General features: G+C 43.0%; 1 pseudogene; it reads right to left on the minus strand.

Moving 5' to 3' along the window:
- Positions 1–8859: 8859 nt before the first annotated feature.
- On the minus strand, positions 8860–10100 carry LOC113190783 (keratin, type I cytoskeletal 18 pseudogene; annotated as a pseudogene).
- Positions 10101–11188: the final 1088 nt, after the last annotated feature.

Here is an 11188-nt window from a genome sequence, read left to right on the forward strand (position 1 = left end):
ACAAGAGATCAGTGGAAGTTCTAGACCAGATTGGTTGCAAAAAGGAAGAAATGAGGCCTGGAGAGGGGAGGAGTGTGCCTGATGTGAAAACCACTGGGCAGAAAGGCTGCTTTCTTCCTTGCTGGTGGAATCTGTGCGACAGTATGGTGGTTTTTTTTAGTTGTTTTTTTTTTTTTTTTTTAATGGTGCTGGGGATTGAACCCTGGGCCTTGTGGATACAAAGCAGGCCCTCTACCAATGGAGGAGCTCTATGCTCAGCCCTGGTATGGTGTCTTTTATCAATGTACATTCAATTTCTCCAAAAACACTCCCTCTCCCCATCCCCTCTCTCTCTTGATGTGTTCACTTACTTTAATAACCATATGTATACCATGTTATCACCATGAAATGACAGTATTAAAACATTCTTGATACAAAGATAAATAAACATTAATTAAAGGGATATCTCTTCTTTTTTCTAAGGAACTTTTACTGTTTCTCTTTATTTGTACCTCTTCTACCAAATGTAGTAGTTCTTCTCCTTTGTTAGGTCAGGAACCCATGAGACTGTGTGTGTGTGTGTGTGTGTGTGTGTGTGTGTGTGTGTGTGAGAGAGAGAGAGAGAGAGAGAGAGAGAGAGAGAGAGATTTGTTTTGTTTTTCTTTTTTTTGTTTGTTTGCTTTTTGGTACTAGAATTGAACCCAGAAACCCTTTACATCCCCAGTCCTTTTTATTTTTTGAGACAGACTCTCCCTAAGTTGCTGAGGCTGGCTTTGAACTTTCTCAGCCTCCCAAATTGCTGGGATTTCAGGCCTGAGCCATCATACCTAGCAGAGACTATATGTTTTAAAAACATGGATCATCACCCTATACAAGAATGTATGCGATCTGAGGGGTTCATGGACTGCTGAAATTTGTAGCCTCCAGGTTGAGAATCCCTGCCCCTATGTCCAGTAGACAAGAGCTGTCTGAAGGCCACGCAGAACTGAGACAAAATTCTATCACCTCTACATTACTAGGGGAAAGGAAGAGAATGTATGAAATAAATCTCAGTGAGGAAATTGAATAGATTTTTTTGGACTCCTGATTAATCATTTTAGTGAAAATCTATTTTAAAAACACCTAAAGCCATAGCGTCTTAGTACAAGAGGCCATAATGTTTTCACTTTACCTTAGGAAGGGCCAGAAGCATTAAGTGATCTGTCAGTGATGAACCAGACAGTGACAAGCAAGACTAGGACACAATCCTTCAGACCAAAACTTTCCTCAGGCTGTTATGTTAGACTTCCTAATGGAGGCTCAGGGCACTGTCATGATCAAGTTAGCCTGTTCTAAATTCTAAATCTCTTGTCATTTTAAATTCTTCCCTGATCATTTCTTGTTCCTGGTCATACTCATTGTCCTAATGCATTGTTCTTTTGTATTGTTCTCCTTTCCTTTCTTATTTTGTCACCTTTTGATTTGTTTCCTCTCTCTGTCACTTAAACTTTTCCTTTCCTCTTCTGATAACCTCTTCTTATTCTACTCTTATCTTATCTTATCTCCGTTCTCCTACTAAATCATCTATTTGCTCTTCCTTTTTTATTATTTTTTTATATGACAGCAGAATGCATTATAATACATATTACACATATGGAGCACAATTTTTCATATCTCTGGTTGTATATTGAATATTGAATATATTGAATAGATTTTTGAAAGGGAAGGTTAATAATAATCAAAAAAGTTCTGTCTATAGACACTGTAAGATGTTACATAAATTTAAGGGATTCAGTGTCCATTCATGTGTCGTATGTGCAGAGCTGAAGGAGGAGGAGAAAGGTTATCCCTTTACTTTCTGTCTGCACGTGCACTTGGCCCTGCTGGGGCAGGGTTGGACAGATTTCCAAGCACTTTATTGAGGAAAATTAGCCCACAATGCAATAATGTTGGGAAGTCAAATCCCATGGTGATTGCAAGATCAATCAATGAAAAATAAGTGATCAAACATGCGCACCAGGCAGCCTAGTGAGAGACTTTAGGGGCGGGACTGTTCTGGGCATCTGAGTGGAAAGAAAGACCTTTGCCCTGTAGTGATGTTTATAGCCTGGGGAGGGGGTAGGAGAGGAAAAGGAAAAAAAAAATCATACTAGTAAAATGTGTCATGTGATGCGCTAAAACAGGTGTGTGGAAAGCTTTGGAGGAAGGCAGTGGTACTCATCCTCTCTACCACACACACACACTCATGGGGCTCATTTTGTTTGGAGACAGAACTTGGCAAGAGCCCAGAAACATGGAAAGAGGGGGCAGGTGGAGAAGTCTTCTCTTTTCTCCTTAAAGCAACAGGAAGAGAGAACTCCTGGGCCACCTATGCTCTCCCACCAGGCTTATTGCCAGCTGTTTCCAAAAGGGAAAGGCCAAGGAGTACTCCCCCTCCTCCTAGCAATACACAGAAGAGGTCACTGAATGTGAGGAGCTCTGCCAAGCTTTGCCCAACTGTGCTCTCCATTCTGACAATGACAAAATAGTATAACTATTATCACCATTTACCATTGTACTGAGAACTGCGGGTGACAGAGCTGAACCTGTCCATGGTCACGGTGGCTAAGCCAGAACTGTGCCAAGACAGCCTCACTTCAAAATGCACTTTCTTTCCTTTGTTCCATATGGCTGCTTTGGGTTGATTTTAACTTCTTGTGATAGTGCATGGCATACTCAAAAAGACACACATAGAGCCGAAATTTAATACTTGTCCAGTGAATAAATGGAGAGGTAGAAAAAGAACAAAAGACTACACTCAGTAGGGCAGTTACCCAAAGGTCCATTCTCTGCACCCTGCAGAATGATCTCATCTGCCTTGATATTTCATTTTGTCAGCCAGCCTCCAGGTGCATAGGGATACCCCAAACCAGGATAAAATGTGTGGGAGCAACCCTTGAGCTTCAAGAGAAAAGACAGCTTTTGAGCGGTGGAGGCTGTGCTTGGGGCTGCAATTCAGGAGTAGGGCACTACCATCTGAATATGTCTGTTTTGTTCTGTTGTTCAGCTTTTCTGAGGCTCCATTCTTTATTTGTCTTTTCTTTTTTTTTGTACTGAGGGTTGAACTCAGGGACACTCTACCACTGAGCCACATCCCCAGCCCTTTTTTGTATTATATTTAGAGACAGGGTCTCACTGAGTTGCTTAGGGCCTCTCTAAGTTGCTGTGGCTGGCTTTGAACTCATGATCCTCCTTCCTCAGGCTCCCAGGCTACTGGGGTTATAGGTGTGTACCACCACGACCAGTGACTATGAAAAATTTCTAATATAAAAAGACAGAGTGGGGCTGATGAAGTGGAGTGCTTGCTTAGAATATAAGGCCCTGGATCCAACCCCTCAAAATGGAAACAAAGAAAAGAAGGAAAGAAGGAAGGGAGGGAGGAAGGGAAAGAAAGAAAGAAAGAAAGGAAGAAAGAAAGAAAGAAAGAAAGAAAGAAAGAAAGAAAGAAAGAAAGAAAGAAAGGAAGGAAGGAAGGAAGGAAGGAAGGAAGGAAGGAAGGAAGGAAGGAAGAAGTTGGGGGAGGGAAAGAGAATAGTTTAATGAACTCCCATGATCTTATCACCCTGCTTCCATAACTCATTGCTAATTTTTTAAAAATAAGGATTTTAATTGGCTTTATTTTCAGTTCTAAAGTTGGACAACACTTCATTCCATATAATAGAATAAGCGTTCTCGCCAATATCATTTTATCACTAATCCCTCCCTAGATTATTCTGAAACAAATCATGTCATCAGATCACTTTCATCTATGAAGATTTTTAGTTATGCCTCTCAAGTTTCTTTCATTTGGTAGGATCCTTCTCCCTATAATTTATTTGTTAAAGAAGCTGGATCAGATCTGGTACAGTGGCACACGCCTATAATTCCAGCTACTTGGGGGGCTAAGGCAGGAGGATCACAGCTTCAATTGCCAACCTCTGCAACTTCGTGAGACCCTGTCTTAAAAAAAATAAAATTGAGGGGCTGGGGATGTGGCTCAAGTGGTAGCGCGCTCGCCTGGCATGCGTGCAGCCTGGGTTCCATCCTCAGCACCACATACCAACAAAGATGTTGTGTTCGCCGAGAACTAAAAAATAAATATTAAAAATTCTCTCTCTCTCTCTCTCTCTCTCTCTCTCTCTCTCTCTCTCTCTCTCTCTCCTCTCTCACTCTCTCTTTAAAAAAAAATTAAAAAAAAAATAAAATTGAAAGGGCTAGGAATGTAGCTCAGTGGTAAAATGCCCCTGGGTTCAATCCCCAGTACCAAGAAAATAAATAAATAAATGAAATTCAGGTAGAATCATTTGGGATTGCAAAATTGTGATATTTTAATTCTTCTAGTCCTTCTTTATTTAGTAGTTACAATTTATTCATAAATAGAGTCTTTCCTGATTGCCTATGTGGTTTACCTAAGATATACTTACCATTGCAAAGTTAGGAAAACCTTTCTTCTTTATTTATCCATTTTAAAAAGAATAAATTCATTACAATTTATTTAGAGCCCATCAAAGGTGCCCATTGGACTTGAGTTTTAAAATATTATGAATTTTTGGCTTAAGATATATTTGATGAATTTGAATCCATTGTAATAATAATTGTTTTGATCCCAGTTTTGCTTAGTAGGAGCCTCTTTGATTCTTCTGTCCTTTTGATATCACTCCACTATCCTTGATAGGGTTTTTACTATCTGGTGTATAATATAACATTGTAGGCCCATCTCGTATATTTCCTTACAAGATGCCCAGATCTGGAATCAGCCATTTTTCTAAGAAACCCTGGTTCCAAAAGGACATTTACAGACCACATTCTGTGTGTGAGGACTGCTTGCTCCTGAATTGACTTTGTTTTCTAGAAACTTTTTTTTTAATAGGACAACAATCCATGAGTTCTTTTTTCTTTTGTGCCCGTGGGCAAGGCAGGGGCTCGGAATTTAACCCAGGACCTTCCTGGTGTTAGGTGTGCACTCTATCAGCTTATTTAAATTCCTGATGACCTTCTTTCCTTGATAGGGTCTCACTAGTTACCCAGACTGGCCTTGAACTTATCATGCTTCTGTCTCTGCCTCCAGGTATTTAATGATATTTCTATTTCAAGTTTAGGACTAAAGACTTTGTACCTAACATTTGATTTTATGGCCATACTTCCTTTCTCCCATATCAAACATCCCATGATACATGCAAAAATAGTTTTAGAACAACAATACCATCACTGCCACGTTTCATTACCCTTTTTTTTTTTTTTTTTTAAAGAAAAGGTCTTATTATGTTGCTGAGGCTGGTCTCATCTGCAAAAATCTTCCTGCTCCAGGATTATAGGTGTTCACCATGGCACCTGGCTTCACACTTCATTACTAAAAACAATGTAAGGTGTTTGGGTTTGATTTGGTTTGTGTTTGGTCACTAAGTGATATTTCCCTAAGGATTCCAATTCCTGAGTTTTAGGGTCATGTGCAGTAGTTCCTCACTGTACAGTTATGACACCAATTTAACAAATTCACTTGTTTCATTTTGTCAAGTTGAATTTTGTCTTATCATTTAAAAATATTTATAAATTTCCAAAATAAATCTACAAAATAAGATATCGTTGGAAAAGACTATTTCTATCCTAGTCCTCTCTTTCTCATATATATGTTCATATTTTCTTCCCCATCGATAGCATACTATATGGAGGAAGGAAACCAGACCTCCCTGAAGGATTGATTTTCACCTCTGCAGGAGTGACTCACCTGGATAGGTGGCTTGTTCACGTGTTGCTGCAATGGGGAGTTTTCCAACCTTCCAGGCAGGAGAAGCCCCTCCCAAATCCTCACCAAGATGAGATGGGCTGCAGCGCCAGGGGGCGCACTCCTGTAATCCCAGCAGCTCAGGAGGCTGAGGCAGGAGGATTGGGAGTTCAAAGTCAGCTTCAGCAGCAATGAGGTGCTAAGCAAGTCAGTGAGACCCTGCCTCTAAATAAAATATGAAAAAGGGCTAGGGATGTGGCTCAGTGGTTGAGTGCCCCTGAGTTCAATCCCCAGTACCAAGGAGAGAGAGAGAGAGAGAGAGAGAGAGAGAGAGAGAGAGAGAGAGAGAGATGGGCTACTGTTTCCTCTCCTCTCCCTAAGCCTGTTGCTACAGCCCCCTCGCTAGCTTGGATGGAAGAACAGCAGTGGATACGTTAAACCAAAATCAGTCTCATAGGCTAAAAAGTGAGAAATAATTTATTCTGTCAAGTTGCAGCCAATTCTCTCCCTCAGGACACTAGACTGCAAGAGATGGTGCCAAGCAACTGGGCAGTATGATTGAAGAAGGCAAAGAAGGCCATGTCCTTTAGTTGAAAGATGACAGTACCTGTTTCTCTCAATGCTGACCTTTCAGCTTTTGTTGAAGTCAAACATCTGGAGATGACCGTCACAGCATGAGGTTCCAAATGTCTGCCTTCAGCAAGGGTATGCCCTATCAGCCACAGCACTGTGCAATGATGTGGAGCTCTGCCCATCCAGTTTACATCCTTGTGCCTGCAAACTGACAAGCTGACAGCACTATCTCTAATGCCTCTGCCAGACTTTGCCACTGTGCATATCAAGATCTTGCTTTGCATATGAGATTGATCTTGCTTTATACATGTCCTGATGTTGAAAGTCCTGCCTGCATCATCCTGAGCTTCCCCCAGGCTCTATAGGACTGTAGGACTGCCACTGAGTAGCTGGCAGAGCTGGAACAGCCTTGAAACAGGAGCCCCCTTCCTTTTGTGAGGATTTACAGATACATGGTTTGGCATGATGCCCTCTGTACAAAGTAAAAGGTCAAATACAGTTATTGTTATTATAGAGAAGGCACTTGATAGATTTAACAAGTTTAAGTTTAATGAATGATTAAACAAATGGCAGTGTAAAAAAAAAAAAGTATAGTGGGAGTACGTGCTTCAGGAGTTTAGATGGGAGTGGGGAGGACCGAAGGAGGGGAATTTGGAGAATGGAAGAATTTGGACATGTAGGCATACAAGCATGGAGAAAATTTCCAGGAAGGAAAAAACTGGCATCAACATTTGATTCAGCGCTGAGCACGATTTATTTGCAGTAACATCCTGGTCAAAGGAGTCCTATAAGGAAGGAGTGCAGAATAGGGTCCAAAGGTAACTACATGATAGCTAACACTGATCAAGTGTCATTCTGTGCTGGGGATGGAGCTAAGTGCTTTGCCTGGGTGATCTTGTTTAATCCCCAAGACAGCCCCATGAAGTGACCACAATTATCATTCTCAACTAATAGAGAAATTGAGACACCGGGAAGTTCATTAGCTTAGCTCCAGGCTGAGGGGAACCACTAAGTGGTCTGGAGTGGAGATGTGACATGGAAACGTGGGTGCTTCAGAGAAAAGCCATAGAGTAAGGTAGTAACGTCTGGACTTTGGCACTGAACTATCTGGTGTTTCAAAATGCCAGTTGTGCTTTTTCGCTTTATGATCTTAGTCATATTCTCTGACTGCTCTGTGCTTCATCTATAAAATACAAATGATAAAGACATCCAGGTTATAGGGAGTTTTGCTTCTTTTTATGGTACTGAAGCTAGAACCCAGGAGTGTTCTACCTCTAACCTACATCCCCAGCCCTTTTATTTTGGGACAGGCTTGCCTCAAACTTGCCATCCTCCTGCCTCAGCCTAGCTAATAGGTGGGATGACAGATATGTGCCACCATACCTAGCCAGCTTATAGTAATTTTATGAGGAGTGAATGAGATGTGTTAGTCAGCTTTCTGTTACTGTAAAAACACCTGAGATAAATCAACTTACAGAGAGAAGAGTTTTATTTTGGTCTGAAGTTTTGGAGGTTTCAGTCCATGGTGGATTGGCCTTGGAGTTTTGCACCTGTGGCAACACATCATGGGGAGTGCATGGCAGAGCAAACATGGTCACCTCATGGCTAAGAAGCAAGAAAGCAAAAGGGACCTGGATCCTACCATCCTCTTCAAGGACTCACCCTCAGTAACTCAAAGAGCTCCCACTACACCCCGCCTTTCTGTGTACAGAGTACTGGAGATGGAATCCAGGAGTACCCTGCCACTGAGCTACATTTTTATTATTTTTTATAATAAAAATTTTATTTTTTATTATTTTTTTATTTTGAGTCAGGTTCTCTCTAAGTTGCCGAGGCTGGCACGGATCTTGAGATCCTCTTGCCTCAGCCTTCTGAGTAGCTGGAATTACAGGTCTCTACTGTCATGCCCTCTTACTTTATTTTAAAGTAAGATTCAACAGGACTCATTAACTGGAAATGTGGGGTAAAAATGAGTTAATCATGACCCTTGGATTCCAATTTTATTACTGGGAAGAAAAGAACTTTTCATGGAAACAGGAAAACCAGGGTAAGGAGTTAGTTTTAGAGGGCAAGACTACACTTTAGGAAAATGTAAGTGGGGTGGGTATGGGTGGGGAAAGGAGTCCAAAGGACCCTGGGTTGCATTGCCAGTTCTGCCCACAGCTTTCTGTGTCACCTTGGTAAAGCCTCCTTCCTCCTCTGAACATCAGTTTCCTGTCAGTCCAAAGAAGCTTTACACTTGAGAACTCGACATTTTCTTCCAAGCCAGATATTCTCCAGTGTCTCCTGGGATACCTTACAGTTCTCCAAAAGAAGGATGGTACTGACAGCCCAGTTCTTGGTACTTTTTATTTGGGGTGGGGGATGGTGTGTACTGGGGATTGAACCCAGGGGTGCTTTACCACTGAGCCACATCCCCAGCCCTTTTTATTTTTTATTTAGAGACAAGCTCTCACTAAATTGCTGAACTTATAATCCTTCTGCCTCAGCCTCCAGAACCATAGAATTATAGGTGGGTGTCACCACACCTGCCCAGTCTATTTTTTTTAATTTAAATGTCTAGTGCCCTCTAAATGTTTATTGGTCCTCTACTCCCCAAAGATCCCCTGCTTCTGCTGTCTCAGCACTTTGGTGCCATTGGTCTCAGACACCATTTTGCCATTCACGATCCTGTGGGTGGTGGTATTTTGGATGGTTTGCATGGAGTTGCTGATGTCCGGGTCATCACTGAGTTTGAAGTCCTCCTCTATCCTCCCGCAGGCAGCAGTAAGTGTCGATGATCTCAGCCTCCAACTTGACCTTGATGTTCATCAGGGCCTCCTAGTCCTGAGTCAGGCACTGTTCCTCTGCCAGTTCTGATTCCAGATGCAGCAGGACCCTGATCTGCTCCATTGCCACAATGTAGCAGGGCTTCTATGTCCCTCAGACTCTTCTCTAAAGCTGGCCTTCAGATTCCTCATGGAGTCCAAGTGGATCTCCAAGAACTGGGCAGTGTGTCTCAGGCCCGTGGGCGTCATCTTGGCAGCTCTGATTTCTGCAAACTGAGAAGTGGCCATCCTGGTGCTCTTCTCCATCTGCTGGGACCAGTACTTTTCCAGCTCCTCTTGGATCTTCTGAGTCAGCTTATCATAGAGGCCCAGATGTCTGCCATGATCTTCTGAGGTTCTGAGATTTGGGGGCATCTACCTCCATGGTCAACCCAGAGCTGGCAATCTGGGTTTGAAGGCCTTTGACCTCCTCCTCATGGTTCTTCTTCATGAACAGCAGCTCCTCATTGAGAGCTTTGATTTCCATCTCCAGCTGCAGCTGAGTGATATTGGTGTCATCAGTGACATTGCAGAGCCCATGGACGTCTCTCTTCATAAACTGGCACATGACCAGCTTTGTCTCATAAAGTCATCAGCAGCAAGATGAGCCCTGACAACCTCCAGAATGATGCGGGCATTGTCCACAGAATTTACAAAGATCTGAGCCAGCAGCTCCTCAGTTGTCTTGAAGTAATGCCCCCAGTCTCTGACCAGGGGCACCTTTTTCTCCAGATGTTCCTGGATTTTGCCCTCCAGTCTCCTCATTCTTTCCAGGTAGAAGGCCAGGGATTGTTCAGTTCTTGCATGGTCTCCTTGCTCTAGATGCCACCCATTCCCAAAGACCCCCAGCCATCCCCTGGGACACGCAGCCACCCATAACAGTGGTGGAATGGTACATGAAAGTCCAGGAACCTGAGCCCCTGGGCATCTGCATAGATTCTGGCTGCATTGCTGGTGGGTTGGATCCAATGACTGGGAGAATTGCCAAGCCCCAGGGACCAGTAATTGACAGAGAAGGTGGTAGAGTGAAGTTATGCTGTCCAGAGAGAAAAGCAAGAGACCAGGACTCAGTTTGAGCCACACTGTTTTTTTTTTGTTGTTGTTGTTGTTGTTATTGTTGTTATTGTTTGTTTGTTTGTTTTGGGGGGGGACCAGGAATTGAACTCAGGAGCTCAATCACCGAGCCACGTCCCCAGCCCTATTTTGTATTTTATTTAGAGACAGGGTCTTACTGAGTTGCTTAGCACCCACTTTTGCTAAAGCTGCCTTTGAACTCACGATCCTCCTGCCTCAGCCTCCTGAGCCACTGGGATTACAGGCATGTGCTATAGATCCTGGCTTGTTTTTTTGTTTGTTTGTTTTTTTAGATAGGATCTTACTATGTTGCCCAGGCTGGCCCGGCACTCCTGGGCTTAAACAATTATCCTGCCTTAGCCTCTTGGTAACTGGGATTACAGGTGTACCACCAACCAGGCTTCTTAAGACCCTTTTTGGGTCCAGGGGTAGGTGATGGGAGGAGATAGCAATACAGAGGAGAAAACCCTTTCTTTTCTTCATCCTCCCTTAACTGTGGTACCTGGGGCCCTGCAATAGCCCTAGCAGCAGGTGCTCCCAAGCAACCTCAGCCACAGATTCTTACACCTTTCCAGAGGTTCTGAGAATTGGCGTCAGAGAAAATCAAGCGCAATATTATTTGGCTTAGCCTCACTCTCCATTTGATTGATTTCTAACTCAGGCTTTGTTTTTCTACCAGATTAAAGAAGAAAGGGAAGGCTGTTTTGAAAAGTTCATTATCCTTACCACTGACATCAGAGTCATAGCAACAGTGAAACCAGAGATGTTGGTGGTGGCTGCAGCCCAGCAGAGCTTGTATTTACCAGAGGATACACCTGGTGTGTGTGGGGGGGAGGGTAGGGATGGGATGGTGCCCAGGAACGTCACCTGTCCAGGTGTGGGTCCTGGAACTAGCCTGAGGCAGTTGCAGAGATCCTCCTTTCAGAACACCTGTAAAATAGCAGGCACTCTTCTGAGAAGAGCTACATTTTGAAACAGAGGTTTACATCAAATAAAGAAGAATGATGAAACTGAGGCTGAATAGCACACATGTTGA

Source organism: Urocitellus parryii, chromosome 2 (assembly GCF_045843805.1).
Source record: "Urocitellus parryii isolate mUroPar1 chromosome 2, mUroPar1.hap1, whole genome shotgun sequence".
Lineage (NCBI taxonomy): Eukaryota > Metazoa > Chordata > Mammalia > Rodentia > Sciuridae > Urocitellus > Urocitellus parryii.